This window comes from Bactrocera dorsalis, chromosome 6 (assembly GCF_023373825.1).
Source record: "Bactrocera dorsalis isolate Fly_Bdor chromosome 6, ASM2337382v1, whole genome shotgun sequence".
Classification (NCBI taxonomy): Eukaryota; Metazoa; Arthropoda; class Insecta; order Diptera; family Tephritidae; genus Bactrocera; species Bactrocera dorsalis.
Window position 1 is genome coordinate 12,007,026 of NC_064308.1, and position 12,143 is coordinate 12,019,168.

Genomic DNA, 12,143 nt, shown 5'->3' on the forward strand with positions numbered 1-12,143 from the left:
CTCTCGCAAGATCCCTCAGACTTCACCGCCCTAACTCCCGGCCACTTTCTTAAAGGAGCGCCCATCCTGGCCACACCTGAGCCAGGCATGGAGACTCTCCTTATTAAACAGATGGGAACGAATTAAAATTATCCATCATGAAATCAGTCACCAAGGAAAGAAGATTATTTAAAGGACCCCCACAGAAGGTACCGGTGGAAAACACCAGAAAAAGCGCCTCAGCTTGGAGGTTGTGTCTTGATCAATGACGATTGTCTCCCCCCTACCGAATGGCGGATTGGCCGCATAGAGAAGCTCTACTACAGCTCCGACGGTCATATTCGCGTAGTCGATCTCCGGACGCAATCTGGAACACTAACCAGGCCGGTCCTTAAACTATGTTTTTTGCCAACAGCCGAAAAAACCGATATATAAACTGTAAACAATAAACCGAGAAAAACCCGCCAAATATACCACAAACAATAATTTATTAAAACCAAAAATAACATAAAAGGGTCGATCCACATGACGACCCACTGGCAACATAGTTCATCACTATATTTCACAAATATCTAATGACGATAACCTCTTCTATAGATCAATATGGATATCGATGCGGCAACAACACCAATGCCAACCATCCGTTCGGCTGTCCATGTTCCACGCCCTGGGGCTGCCAGCGCCACGATCCACCACGGCAACAACGCTGTCAACCGCTGCACGCAGTGCAACTCGAGCAACTCCGACGTCGCAATATAATTAGCCACCTTGCATCCGATGCCCTCTGTGTTGCCGTTCTTACAGGTTGCCACACCGCGGCATATTTAAAGGGATGCCACCTCAGCAACGCCAGTGTACGTCCGGCTATGTGTGCCAAATGTGTATGCTTCCGCCCCATGCCTAGGGGGCCCAGGATGGCTAAATGGGTATCAGCCTTCCCCCTTCTGCCCACATCTATGTATATATGCAACATTGGTACGCCACATTCCCCACACTCATCATCATTTTCCTCACATTATACACCACGCTCTAACACACGCACACAGTGACATCACACACCATCATCTACTTTCGCCGAACCAAAGTAACAAAAGGACAGACAACTTGATCAAAAACCATTCTGGCGCTACGACATCGGTCCGATCCACACGATTCTTTTTTGGCGAACATTTTTGGTTAATTTAAAATATTTTTTACCTTTTGGGAAGATTGAAAGTTTTACCTTTTTTTACATTTTTTGCGAGCATCTCGTTTAAAAATTAAAGTTTATATATTATATACCTATGTTGTAAAAATAAATCGGAAAGCTTACATTTACATTTACATTACAAGTTTGCGAACCTCTTGGGTTGATTTGTGTTTTATACTTTTATAAGAAAATAAATTCAAAAGTTGATAACAACTTGAAGTGAAGTGCAAACGAATTTTTTATCGCAATTTTGAAAGAAAATTATACGGTGAGTGCGGAAAAGGTGGTACATACAAAAATACATAGACATTAAAAATTGAATAGTCAAGAAATAATGAATACAATTTCAAATATACTTATTACATACTCAATAGGGGTATTCTCTTGCTCTTGCAAGATTGCAGATTGCAAAAATACTACACCAAAATATACAAGGGCACGAGAGCACCCATTGCAGAATCTAGTGATATATGAGCGACTGATTCAGTCAATTTATTGTAAATGACTATTGTGCATGGCTATTGTGAATTGGCTCACCTTCTGCATGCATTTTTAACAAAAAAACTGTAACAAAACTTTATAATTTAAATAGAAATTATAAAATCTAATTAAAATTTACCTTTCTCAACAGTTTAACGACGTAATATGTCTTTATGTAAAATGGCAACTACAACAGGGTTGCAATTTTATTTTTGCGTGACATTGCACGCTAATATACATGGGTTTTGGTCTGACATATTTCACAGCCCTTGCAAATATTTTTCTGCGTGTGTTTGTTGTTGTGCCGTTGTAAATCTGCAATGCTTGCACCGTGCACCGGGTTTTGCAAGAGCAAGAGAATACCCCTAATATGAATAAAGTGCATAATGCATGACAACACACTAGGTGAACATATTTTAAATTCAAAATCACGAAATTTTAGAGCAGAGCGATTTACAGACTTTGCTTAAAGAAAGAGGCCACAACATTTCTCAGGCTACTTTATCAAGAAAATTAAAAAAACTTAAAATTGCCAAAGTTGCTGGTATGTATAAAGTAATTGACATCAACCAATATCGATTACCATTAATACTTAATATGCAAATTTCGGATTTTGGTTTAATAGTACTAAACACTCAACCGGGACAAGCTAGCAGCCTAGCTTACTTTCTAGATCAGAAGTATGTTATTTATTCATCAAATAATAGCAAAAAGTATTATTGATCATCAAAAGTAAGGCTGTACTTACAAAGTATTACAATCAATTTATGAAACATTTCTATATATTTAAATCCTGAATAAGAATGTTATAAGTTAAAAATGTGATATAAAGGAGATAAGGGGGATTTCTTTGTTTAAATCTGTGTCTTCTTTTTTTCAATATAACTACATATCAGAATGGACAATTCATATAGAATCAGCATAGGTATTGCAAGCCCTACTTGGCTTAATTCGCTAACTGATGGCATAAACTCTCTTGGTATACCGAAAGATTTCCCACTATGTTCAAAAGTGATGAAAAACCAGGATAAAGGAAATATATAGTAATAGACTGCAGTAGCTCCCGTTACAAATAAAACCGGTTTTACAATCAAGTATGGCAACAACATTGCCCTTTAACTTTTATATAACCCAGGTGCTAAGAACATAACGGGTGATTTTTTTGAGGTTAGGATTTTCATGCATTAGTATTTGACAGATCACGTGGGATTTCAGACATGGTGTCAAAGAGAAAGATGCTCAGTATGCTTTGACATTTCATCATGAATAGACTTACTAACGAGCAACGCTTGCAAATCATTGAATTTTATTACCAAAATCAGTGTTCGGTTCGAAATGTTTTTTATCGACAAATTTTGTTCAGCGATGAGGCTCATTTCTGGTTGAATGGCTACGTAAATAAGCAAAATTGCCGCATTTGGGGTGAAGAGCAACCAGAAGCCGTTCAAGAACTGCCCATGCATCCCGAAAAATGCACTGTTTGGTGTGATTTGTACGCTGGTAGAATCATTGGACCGTATTTTTCAAAGATGCTGTTGGACGCAACGTTACGGTGAATGGCGATCGCTATCGTTCGATGCTAACAAACTTTTTGTTGCCAAAAATGGAAGAACTGAACTTGGTTGACATGTGGTTTCAACAAGATGGCGCTACATGCCACACAGCTCGCGATTCTATGGCCATTTTGAGGGAAAACTTCGGACAACAATTCATCTCAAGAAATGGACCCGTAAGTTGGCCACCAAGATCATGCGATTTAACGCCTTTAGACTATTTTTTGTGGGGCTACGTCAAGTCTAAAGTCTACAGAAATAAGCCAGCAACTATTCCAGCTTTGGAAGACAACATTTCCGAAGAAATTCGGGCTATTCCGGCCGAAATGCTCGAAAAAAGTTGCCCCAAAATTGGACTTTCCGAATGGACCACCTAAGACGCAGCCGCGGTCAACATTTAAATGAAATTATCTTCAAAAAGTAAATGTCATGAACCAATCTACGTTTCAAATAAAGAACCGATGAGATTTTGCAAATTTATGCGTTTTTTTTTAAAAAAAAGTTATCAAGCTCTTAAAAAATCACCCTTTATAAAATTGCCATGCAAACACAGAAAAAGAAAACGAAAGTGCGCTCATTATTGCAACTTGGAGAAAAAATAAATGCCTCCGTTAAGTCTGTGTAAATTAAAGAAAAACCTTCACTACCTTTTGTTGCTTCTATTAAAGGTGCGAGTAAAAAACGGTATCTATTCTCCTTAAAGTAATAACAAAAACCAAAAGCAACGCAAAAAAATAAAAAGCAAAAGATAACTCTTTTTCTGAGTTTCGCAAAGTGCTCATAAAATGAGGCGTATTTGCTTGAGTTCCAGTTCATACTTTACTATAGCTCAATAATGCTATGTCTAACATTCTCAGCGAAAAAACCCACTCATTGTCATATCACGCTGCAACCCTGCATATATCATCTGTAACATACATATGTACCAGTTAAATCCACAATTGCACTGTAAGGGTTATGCACAAAATCTCTCGATATTAAAGGTTCCTCGCATATAGAAAGTACATTTGACATTGGATAACCCTCTGTCATCTTAGTACCCTGATGTCATCCGAGTAGCTGACACTGGGATCCAGAAATTAGATTCCAGCGTCACGCACTGGAATGACGTAGAGGAGAGAGCTGCATCCTTAAACATTTCATTGATTTCGCTTTCTTATCAGTCGTAAATGTAAAATAAAACATAGAAACATTGCTAACCGGAACTCTGACGGCAGTGCCATCTAGCTTGCCTTTTAATTCAAGAATTATAGAACCAATTGTTTTTGCTGCCCCGGTTGTAGTTGGCACCATAGATAATCCGCAAGCCCTTGCTCTACGCAAATTTTTATGATTACCATCAAGAACATTTTGATCATTCGTGTAGGCATGTATAGTTGTCATAAAACCGCTTTTTATACCTAAACTGTGTAGGACTTTCACAATCGGAGCAAGGCAATTTGTAAGTGACATCAGCATCCGAAACTGGAGCAGAGACAATTACTTTCTCTGCATTGTGCCTTATTGCTTCTTCACGTTTATTGAATGCACCAGTACATTCAAGTATTACATCAACATTCCAAGGAATATTTTCAGGATTCCGTTCTCTATATGAAAAAAACTTTTTGCCATTTACAGAAATCCAATTTTGAGACTCATTAAAATCAATATCACCACTGAATTTGCCATATTTAATCAAATGTGCATGCTGCTTTGCACTGAGCGATCCATTGACAGCTACAACTTCTATTTGTTTGCTATATTCTTCTATTTCGAAAATAGCACGCAATACGCCTCTGCCTATTCTACCCAGACCATTAATTCCTACGCGAACCGTCATCTCTTCATTCAAAAAATTTAATTATAGAAGATATCACTTGATATTTCTTTTTATTCTTTTGACTGCTAATTGGCAGTTTTAACCTTAATATATTAATATTCACCTTGACTAGAGAACTATAATACTGTATCACTTTTTCAATAGTATTGAAACTTTAGTAGGGGGCTAATTATGTTATTATAGAGGATCATTATAGATCAATTAGAAAAAATTTCAGGCCAATCATTTATACACAAACTTGCTACCGATAAAGAATATTTTAAGGAAGTGTCTAGGTATTTGGAAGAAAATCCTAAGATGAGCTTAGAAGAGTTTATAATTAGCGTTTATAGATCAAGTGGAGGAGATGTCAATTTTCGTGATTATAAGGATGAGGCAGCATTATATTCTGCACCAGAAAACGACAATCACCATATGGTTCGTATTTTAACATCATGTGGTATGTATAAGCATTGATGACTTTAATTGTAAAATTAGTAATAGAATACAGAAAAAATCTGAATAATCTAGGAGAATTTCATTAAGTAATAATGCTAATGTTTCACATATCTACGAAATAATACGCAGATTTACTAATATAAGAGATGCTTTCCAACATTTGGACCTTAGACACAGTGATAAGAGACCTTTTATTGTTGGGTGTATTACTAGCTTTGTGAGTTTGACGGCTATTAATGCTATTAAAGGTAATTACTATAATGGTCCTGGTAGTCTTACTTGCATTCCTGACAATATGTCAAACTTTTCTGATTTTTCTACTGATAGAATTAATACCTTTGCTAGCTTTATTATTGGAACAATAGCATATAAGGCCGCATACAACATTTCTACGTTTGTAAGAGATGTTTCTAGTTTACTCCATAAAAGATTAGAATTGCAAAAAAATGGATCAGAAATCGCTAGATATAAAAAAATACAAGAGAACGTTATCTCTATTCTGCCAGAAGTAAAAGTAGGATCAAATTTGTATAGAGATATCAATTGTTGATGTTACCTGGGTACAAATTTTTCTCATATCTCAATACTTTCTAGACTGTTATTGAGTGCTTTCACATCTGAGTTTTCCTACTGTCATCCCAGCGCGTAACGCTGGGATTTTTATTGCTTTTATAGTCTCATTTATTATTTTGTAACTAAAAAAAGTACTTTCCCTTTTTAGAGAAATGCATATAATAGATTCGACATTGCAGTGCGTTGTGCAAACAGAATTCAGAATACTATAACCTACAGGAGGCCTTATGAATAAGAAATTTCTCTATTCATTATTGTCAATAAAAAGTATAGGAGAAAACGGTGTATTTTCTGGTTATGCGAGCGTTTTTAACATTTTAACATTGATAAACAAAATGATCTGATATTGCCCGGAGCATTTAAAGAAAATTTAAACAGAAATAAAATAAAACTCCTTTGGCAGTATAATCCTGACGAACCATCATAGCATCATAGATATTTATGAAAATGATGTTGGCCTGTATATAACTGCACATTTACTTTTGGGTATTCAGAAAGCAGAAGAAATATATTTGATGCAAAACTGTGGCAAAGGCTGTACTTGCAGACATTTACATTTCTGCTTAAAGTGTATTAGACGGGCAAAGACTTTACTATAATTTGGCACCTGTGTTAGTATTTGTTAACCATTTATACTAATATATATAACTTTATTACTATTAAAACTTTCTGTAAATTAAAGTTAAAAAATAAGGTAATTTTATGCTAAATATTAATAATAAGATTAATTATGAAATTAATATTAAGCGAAAAAAATACAGCTGGTCTACTGTATTTGCTTGGTTATATCTAAAAACGATTGGACGAATATTGCCCAAGAGATGGAATAGATGGGCAGAAAATATTTTGTACTACGATAAAACTACTGCAAACAATGAAGTTCAAACTGATGCTTTTAAGACAATAAATGGAAGTGTTCAAGTTGACTTAAAAGCTGAAATTGTAGAGAAAGAACGTCAAAGTGTAGTGATAAACAAAGTTGGAGGGGTTCAGACTGATGGAGTAGTATTGATAAGAGAGGAAGATGATGAAGCAGTAGAAGAACAGCTGGAGGGCATAAATCAGGAATTAGAACGTTTACAAAATGCTTCCTTAAAAGAAGAAAATAGAGAATTACGATCTGCAATTGAAGGACTTGAAAAGAGTTATAAGGGACTTACAAAAGATGCAGGCGAACGAGAAGAGGAACTAACCAAATACAAATAAGATAAAAAAGCAATGCAGGATAAAGTTGGTGAACAACAGAAAACTATATTTGATCAATAATAATCATGATAATAAGAGAGCAAGAAGAAGAAATTTAAGCTACTAGGAGAGATAATGAAAGTTTGCAAGCACAAATAATAGAACTTAAAAGTAGTTTAAAGGACAAGGAGGATGAATTAATTGAATTGAATCAACAATGGCAAGCTAGCAAATTAGTGGCCTTACTTAAATCACAGACTGATAAATTGTGTCAGGCTAAAGACAAAAATACTGAATTAGAAAATAAAGTCAGTGACTTAGGTCATAAAAACAAAGCTCGGCGATTAAGTGTGCTTTCTGCTGCCCCGCTTCTTACAAGTATAAATTGTTGAGGTATACTCGCCGTGTCCAGGGTTCATTACAATAAATTTGTAAACATTTGGGGCTCTTCTACGAATCGTAATATATTTTACTATATATTATAATTTTTATTTAAAGTTACAAAGTTGTCTCCCGCTTTGTAATGTCGTCGCCCGAGGGAAGTGCTGTCAGGGTAACGGTTCAGTGTGGTCCGTTAGGGGAATACCGTTTCCCGCTCTGCTGCGCTCCTGGGTGCTGGACGACTTGCTGCTCTGTACCACGATGATCACGCTCGGCTACTTCTGCCGGCACTCGCGTTGGCTTCGCTGACAATATCCTTCGGCGTGCGTTGACGCTTCAATAAAGGTATCCTGGCGTACACGATGACACTCCTCTGTTACGACGACTACGCCCGGCTATTTCTGCCAGCGCTCCTGTAAATTTCGATGACGATGTCCTGGCGTATTCGTTGACGCTCGCGTGTTACGACGACTACGCTCGGCTACTTCTGCCGGCGCTCGTGTAGGCTTCAATGACGCTGCCCTGGTATACACGTTTATGCTCCTCTGCTACGCTGGAGAGGTCCTTTTTAACCACTTTTGCCGCGTAAAGATCCCGGACCACGGAAGACTGCGTTAGCGACCGCGATGTTAAAGGTTGAGTTGGTCAGAGGATAAACTCACTACCAAGCTCACCCTTAACAGACGGCGTTCACAAGTCAGGGAACCAAGACTAGCCAGAGGATGAACTCACTGCATGTTGCGTTGGGATGGCGTGTGTTGCTGGGACTGCGTATGTTGCTGACGGTGGCGTGGTTTTATCGCTGCGTATGCATGCTTGTTGTTGTTTCGTCTGCTTGTCTGGTTTCTCAATTTTCTTGTGTTCGTAGAAGTGGCGTGGTTTTACCGTTGTGTTGTGAACAATAGGGTGTGCCTTTATGGGTCGTGAGGACTAAATTCTGTATAGATATTTAGTTCTCACAAAAGCTGACACTAAGAAACTACAGGAAGCAAAAGAAGCAATTGCAATTGGCTAAAAAGGCAGGTGCAGTGAGTACAGTATCTACTGCAAAATCAACTCTTTCAAAATTACGAAATTTGCCCAATAAGCTTTCTAGGGATAAGGGTCTCAATAACTTTTTATCTGGGAAAAACGAGGAGTTAAAAAAAGGTTTTCCTGAATTTAAAGAGAAACATTTTTGCCATAACGTGCTTAATGAAACTATAAAGCCTCTATCAAATCAAGATGATGGCAAATTTGAACGCAGAAAGCTGCTTGAATTATTAGAAAGTAATTTGAAACAATCCGCAAGGGAGATCATAGAAGCTAAGGTTAAAGTTATTGTCAACGAACATTGTAACATTGGAAAAAATGTGGGTAAAGAACTACGAGATGACACGTTAAAAGCCAAGTTGTCACCTTCTGTTAGAAAATGCGTAAAAAAATTGGAATTTAACAAACAAGAAGGGGTAAATAAGATTGTAGACTCTATCTTGCACAGCTTTAATAGAATAATAATAATAATAACGACTCAGGAGAATTGCTTGAAGAAATTATTACAGGAAAATTAACAGAGGCTAAAATGAAATGTTTTTCAAATAAAATTCAAGAGTTACAACTGGCATTAAGCATAAGAGATAAATTTTTATCTCCAGATCAGAGAATGTGTAATCAAACTCAAGGAGGAGTAAACGAATATCAATTAACAGAAAAAGCTAAAAAAGAACATATACCTAATTCCTCCATGAGTTCCCCTAATATTTCAAGCATACATTCATTGAACAGTCAGAAAGTAATTAGAATGGGCTCTTAGCATAAAGCACCAGCTTCTCTTTTGTTAAAGTGTAGGAGCTATCTTCACAATGTTGTTTTAACAATTCCAAGTTTCTACCTAAACTTTTTCCTGGCTGGTGACCTATACTTATTAAATCATCGCCAGTTAAAGGAAATTTTGGAATATTAAATGTCTTAGCAAATGAAATGTATTCATCAACATTTTCTCCAGACTCAAAACCACAAATTTTCACTAAATCACAATATAAATCTCGACCAAATAAAGATACATATATATTCTTTTTTGCTATTTTCTGAGAGTTCTGTTTTGATATCGTTGGATAGTAAACATAGCAGCTTTTTCTTTTGCTTGTTCGAAAGACGTAAAAATTTGCTTACATATTCTCCAAGACTTAGCCTGTCATTTTTTTAGTAGTCATAAGGAGTAATGCTAATTTTACTAGTGCATCAGTGCCCAAAAGAAGTGGCGAAGACAGAATTTCGCATTTTACTTTTTTTGGGATAATCTTTTGCAAAACGTCAGATTCTTGCATGCTCTTAAGTGTTGGAAAAGAATCATTGCACTCCAGCAATTTAAGTATTTCATCTCTTATTCTCTTTTCAGAGAGAATTTGAATCATATGCGAATGCTTTTTGCATACGTTTAGTATTTCATCACTCAAATCTCCGACACATATTTTTGCATGAAAACGAAATGCTCTTAAAATACGTAGATAGTCTTCTTTAATCCTAACTTCAGCGTTGCCTATAAAGTTTAACCTTTGCGCTTTTAAGTCCTCTATACCACCAAAGTGGTCATATATATGGCCACGCTTATCTGCATACAGAGAATTAAATGTAAAGTCGCGCTTTGAAGCATCTGCTTGACAATTATTGGTAAATTCTACTTTTGCATGCCTACCATCACATTTCACATTATGCCTTAGTGTTGTGATCTCAAAAGATCTTTGATCTACTTTCAGAGCTGGAGTGTTTTCGTCCATCCGGACAACATGACCTAGCCAGCGTAGCCGCTGTCTTTTAATTCGCTGAACTATGTCAATGTCGTCGTATATCTCGTAGAGCTCATCGTTCCATCGAATGCGATATTCGCCGTGGCCAACGCGCAAAGGATCATAAATCTTTCGCAGAACTTTTCTCTCTCGAAAAACTCGCATCGTCGACTCATCTTTGTTGACATCGTCCAGGCCTCTGCACCATATAGCAGGACTGTAATTATGAGTGACTTATAGAGTTTGGTTTTTGTTTGTCGAGAGAGGACTTTGCTTCTCAATTGCCTACTTAGTCCGAAGTAGCACCTGTTGGCAAGAGTTATCCTGCGTTGGATTTCTGGGCTGACATTGTTGGTGGTGTTTACGCTGGTTCCAAGATAGACGAAATTATCTACGACTTTAAAGTTATGACTGTCAACAGTGACGTGAGGCTGTTTGTTTGATGCTCATCCGAGGCTGGTTATAACTATTCACTGGGAATGTTTGTTTTACGTGGCAGGTCCCAAACACAGCGCACAACCCTATGCAGGGGATGTTTCTTAGGCTACCCAGAGGATACTTGGTCAAAGACCGGAAGTCGTGAGCTGCTTGAGTCACATGTAAAAGAATCGTTTCTGGCTACTCAGACGACGATATAGCAGAAATTTTTAAATTATGCAATAGTTATAATTTTACATAGCAAATATGAGTTTTAACTGCGGTATAGTTGGGTTACCAAACATAGGAAAATCAACCTATTTAATGCGCTTACAGAGTCAAGTGCAGCCGAAGCTGCAAATTATCCTTTTTGCACAATCGAGCCAAATATAGGCAAGATTTCGATAAAAGATCAACGTTTGAAACAAATCGCAGCAATTGCAGGCTCAGAGAAGGTAATCAACAACCAATTAGAAGTTGTGGATATTGCAGGTCTGGTAAAGGGGGCGAGCAAAGGCGAAGGGCTTGGCAATAAATTTTTAAGCCTTATCAGAGAAGTTGATGCCATCGTTCATATCAGCCATATACACAGTAAAATAGATCCAATATCAGATGCTGAAGTGGTAGAAATGGAATTAATCCTGCTGATATTGATAGCATAGAAAAAAGGCTTCCTCAATTGGAAAAGAAAGCAAAGCTAGGTGAGTAGCGCGTATTATGTATGAAGTGTATATAGCTTTCTTTACTGTGGGCCCCAAAGAGGCACGGGCATGGCCAGTAAAAATAGGGTCAACAGCTGATAAAGCAGCAGGTGTAATCCACACTGGTTTTGAGACAGGCTCTATAAAAGCAGAGACAATAAGGTTTGCAAACTACATAAAGTATGGAAGTGAATCAGCTTGCAAAGACGCAGGAAAAATTCGCTTTGAAGGCAGAGATTACATCGTGCAAGATGGTGATATAATGCACTTTACGTTTACTGTGTAGTTTATTATTTAAAGTTAAGTTTTCTGGATCCCAGTGTCATTTGATTATATGTAGTATCATTTTAATTAAGCTTATTATTAACTTTCAAAAAGTGATGCGAGTCAATTATTAGAGGGAAACAAAGAAAAAGTAGAGAATCAGTCGGAAGAAAAAAAAGTGAAAGAAACAAACAGTAATTCCAAGGACCGCAATAGAGTAAAACCTATAACTAAAAAAGATGAAGAAGAGCAAAGTGAAAAGAAAAGTTTACAAAAATGGACAAAGCTAAACAGAGAACCAATAAAAGAATGGAGTCATAAAGACATACAAAGCAAGTCAGTATATAAACGACAATGTGATAGCCTTAATGAACATTTTCCTACAACTGTGTTTATTGA

At 36.9% G+C, this 12,143-nt stretch overlaps 1 long non-coding RNA gene and 1 pseudogene across 1 annotated transcript; both read right to left on the reverse strand.

Annotated features, from left to right (window-relative positions):
• Positions 1–448: 448 nt before the first annotated feature.
• LOC125779212 (uncharacterized) lies at positions 449–2,779 on the reverse strand. Its single transcript, XR_007423181.1, has 2 exons — positions 1,788–2,779; positions 449–1,732 (listed from the first exon to the last, which is right to left on the reverse strand). It is a non-coding gene; the product is annotated as an uncharacterized LOC125779212 (long non-coding RNA).
• A 774-nt stretch (positions 2,780–3,553) lies between these two features.
• LOC115066161 (glyceraldehyde-3-phosphate dehydrogenase-like) lies at positions 3,554–10,494 on the reverse strand (annotated as a pseudogene).
• Between the last annotated feature and the right edge of the window lie 1,649 nt (positions 10,495–12,143).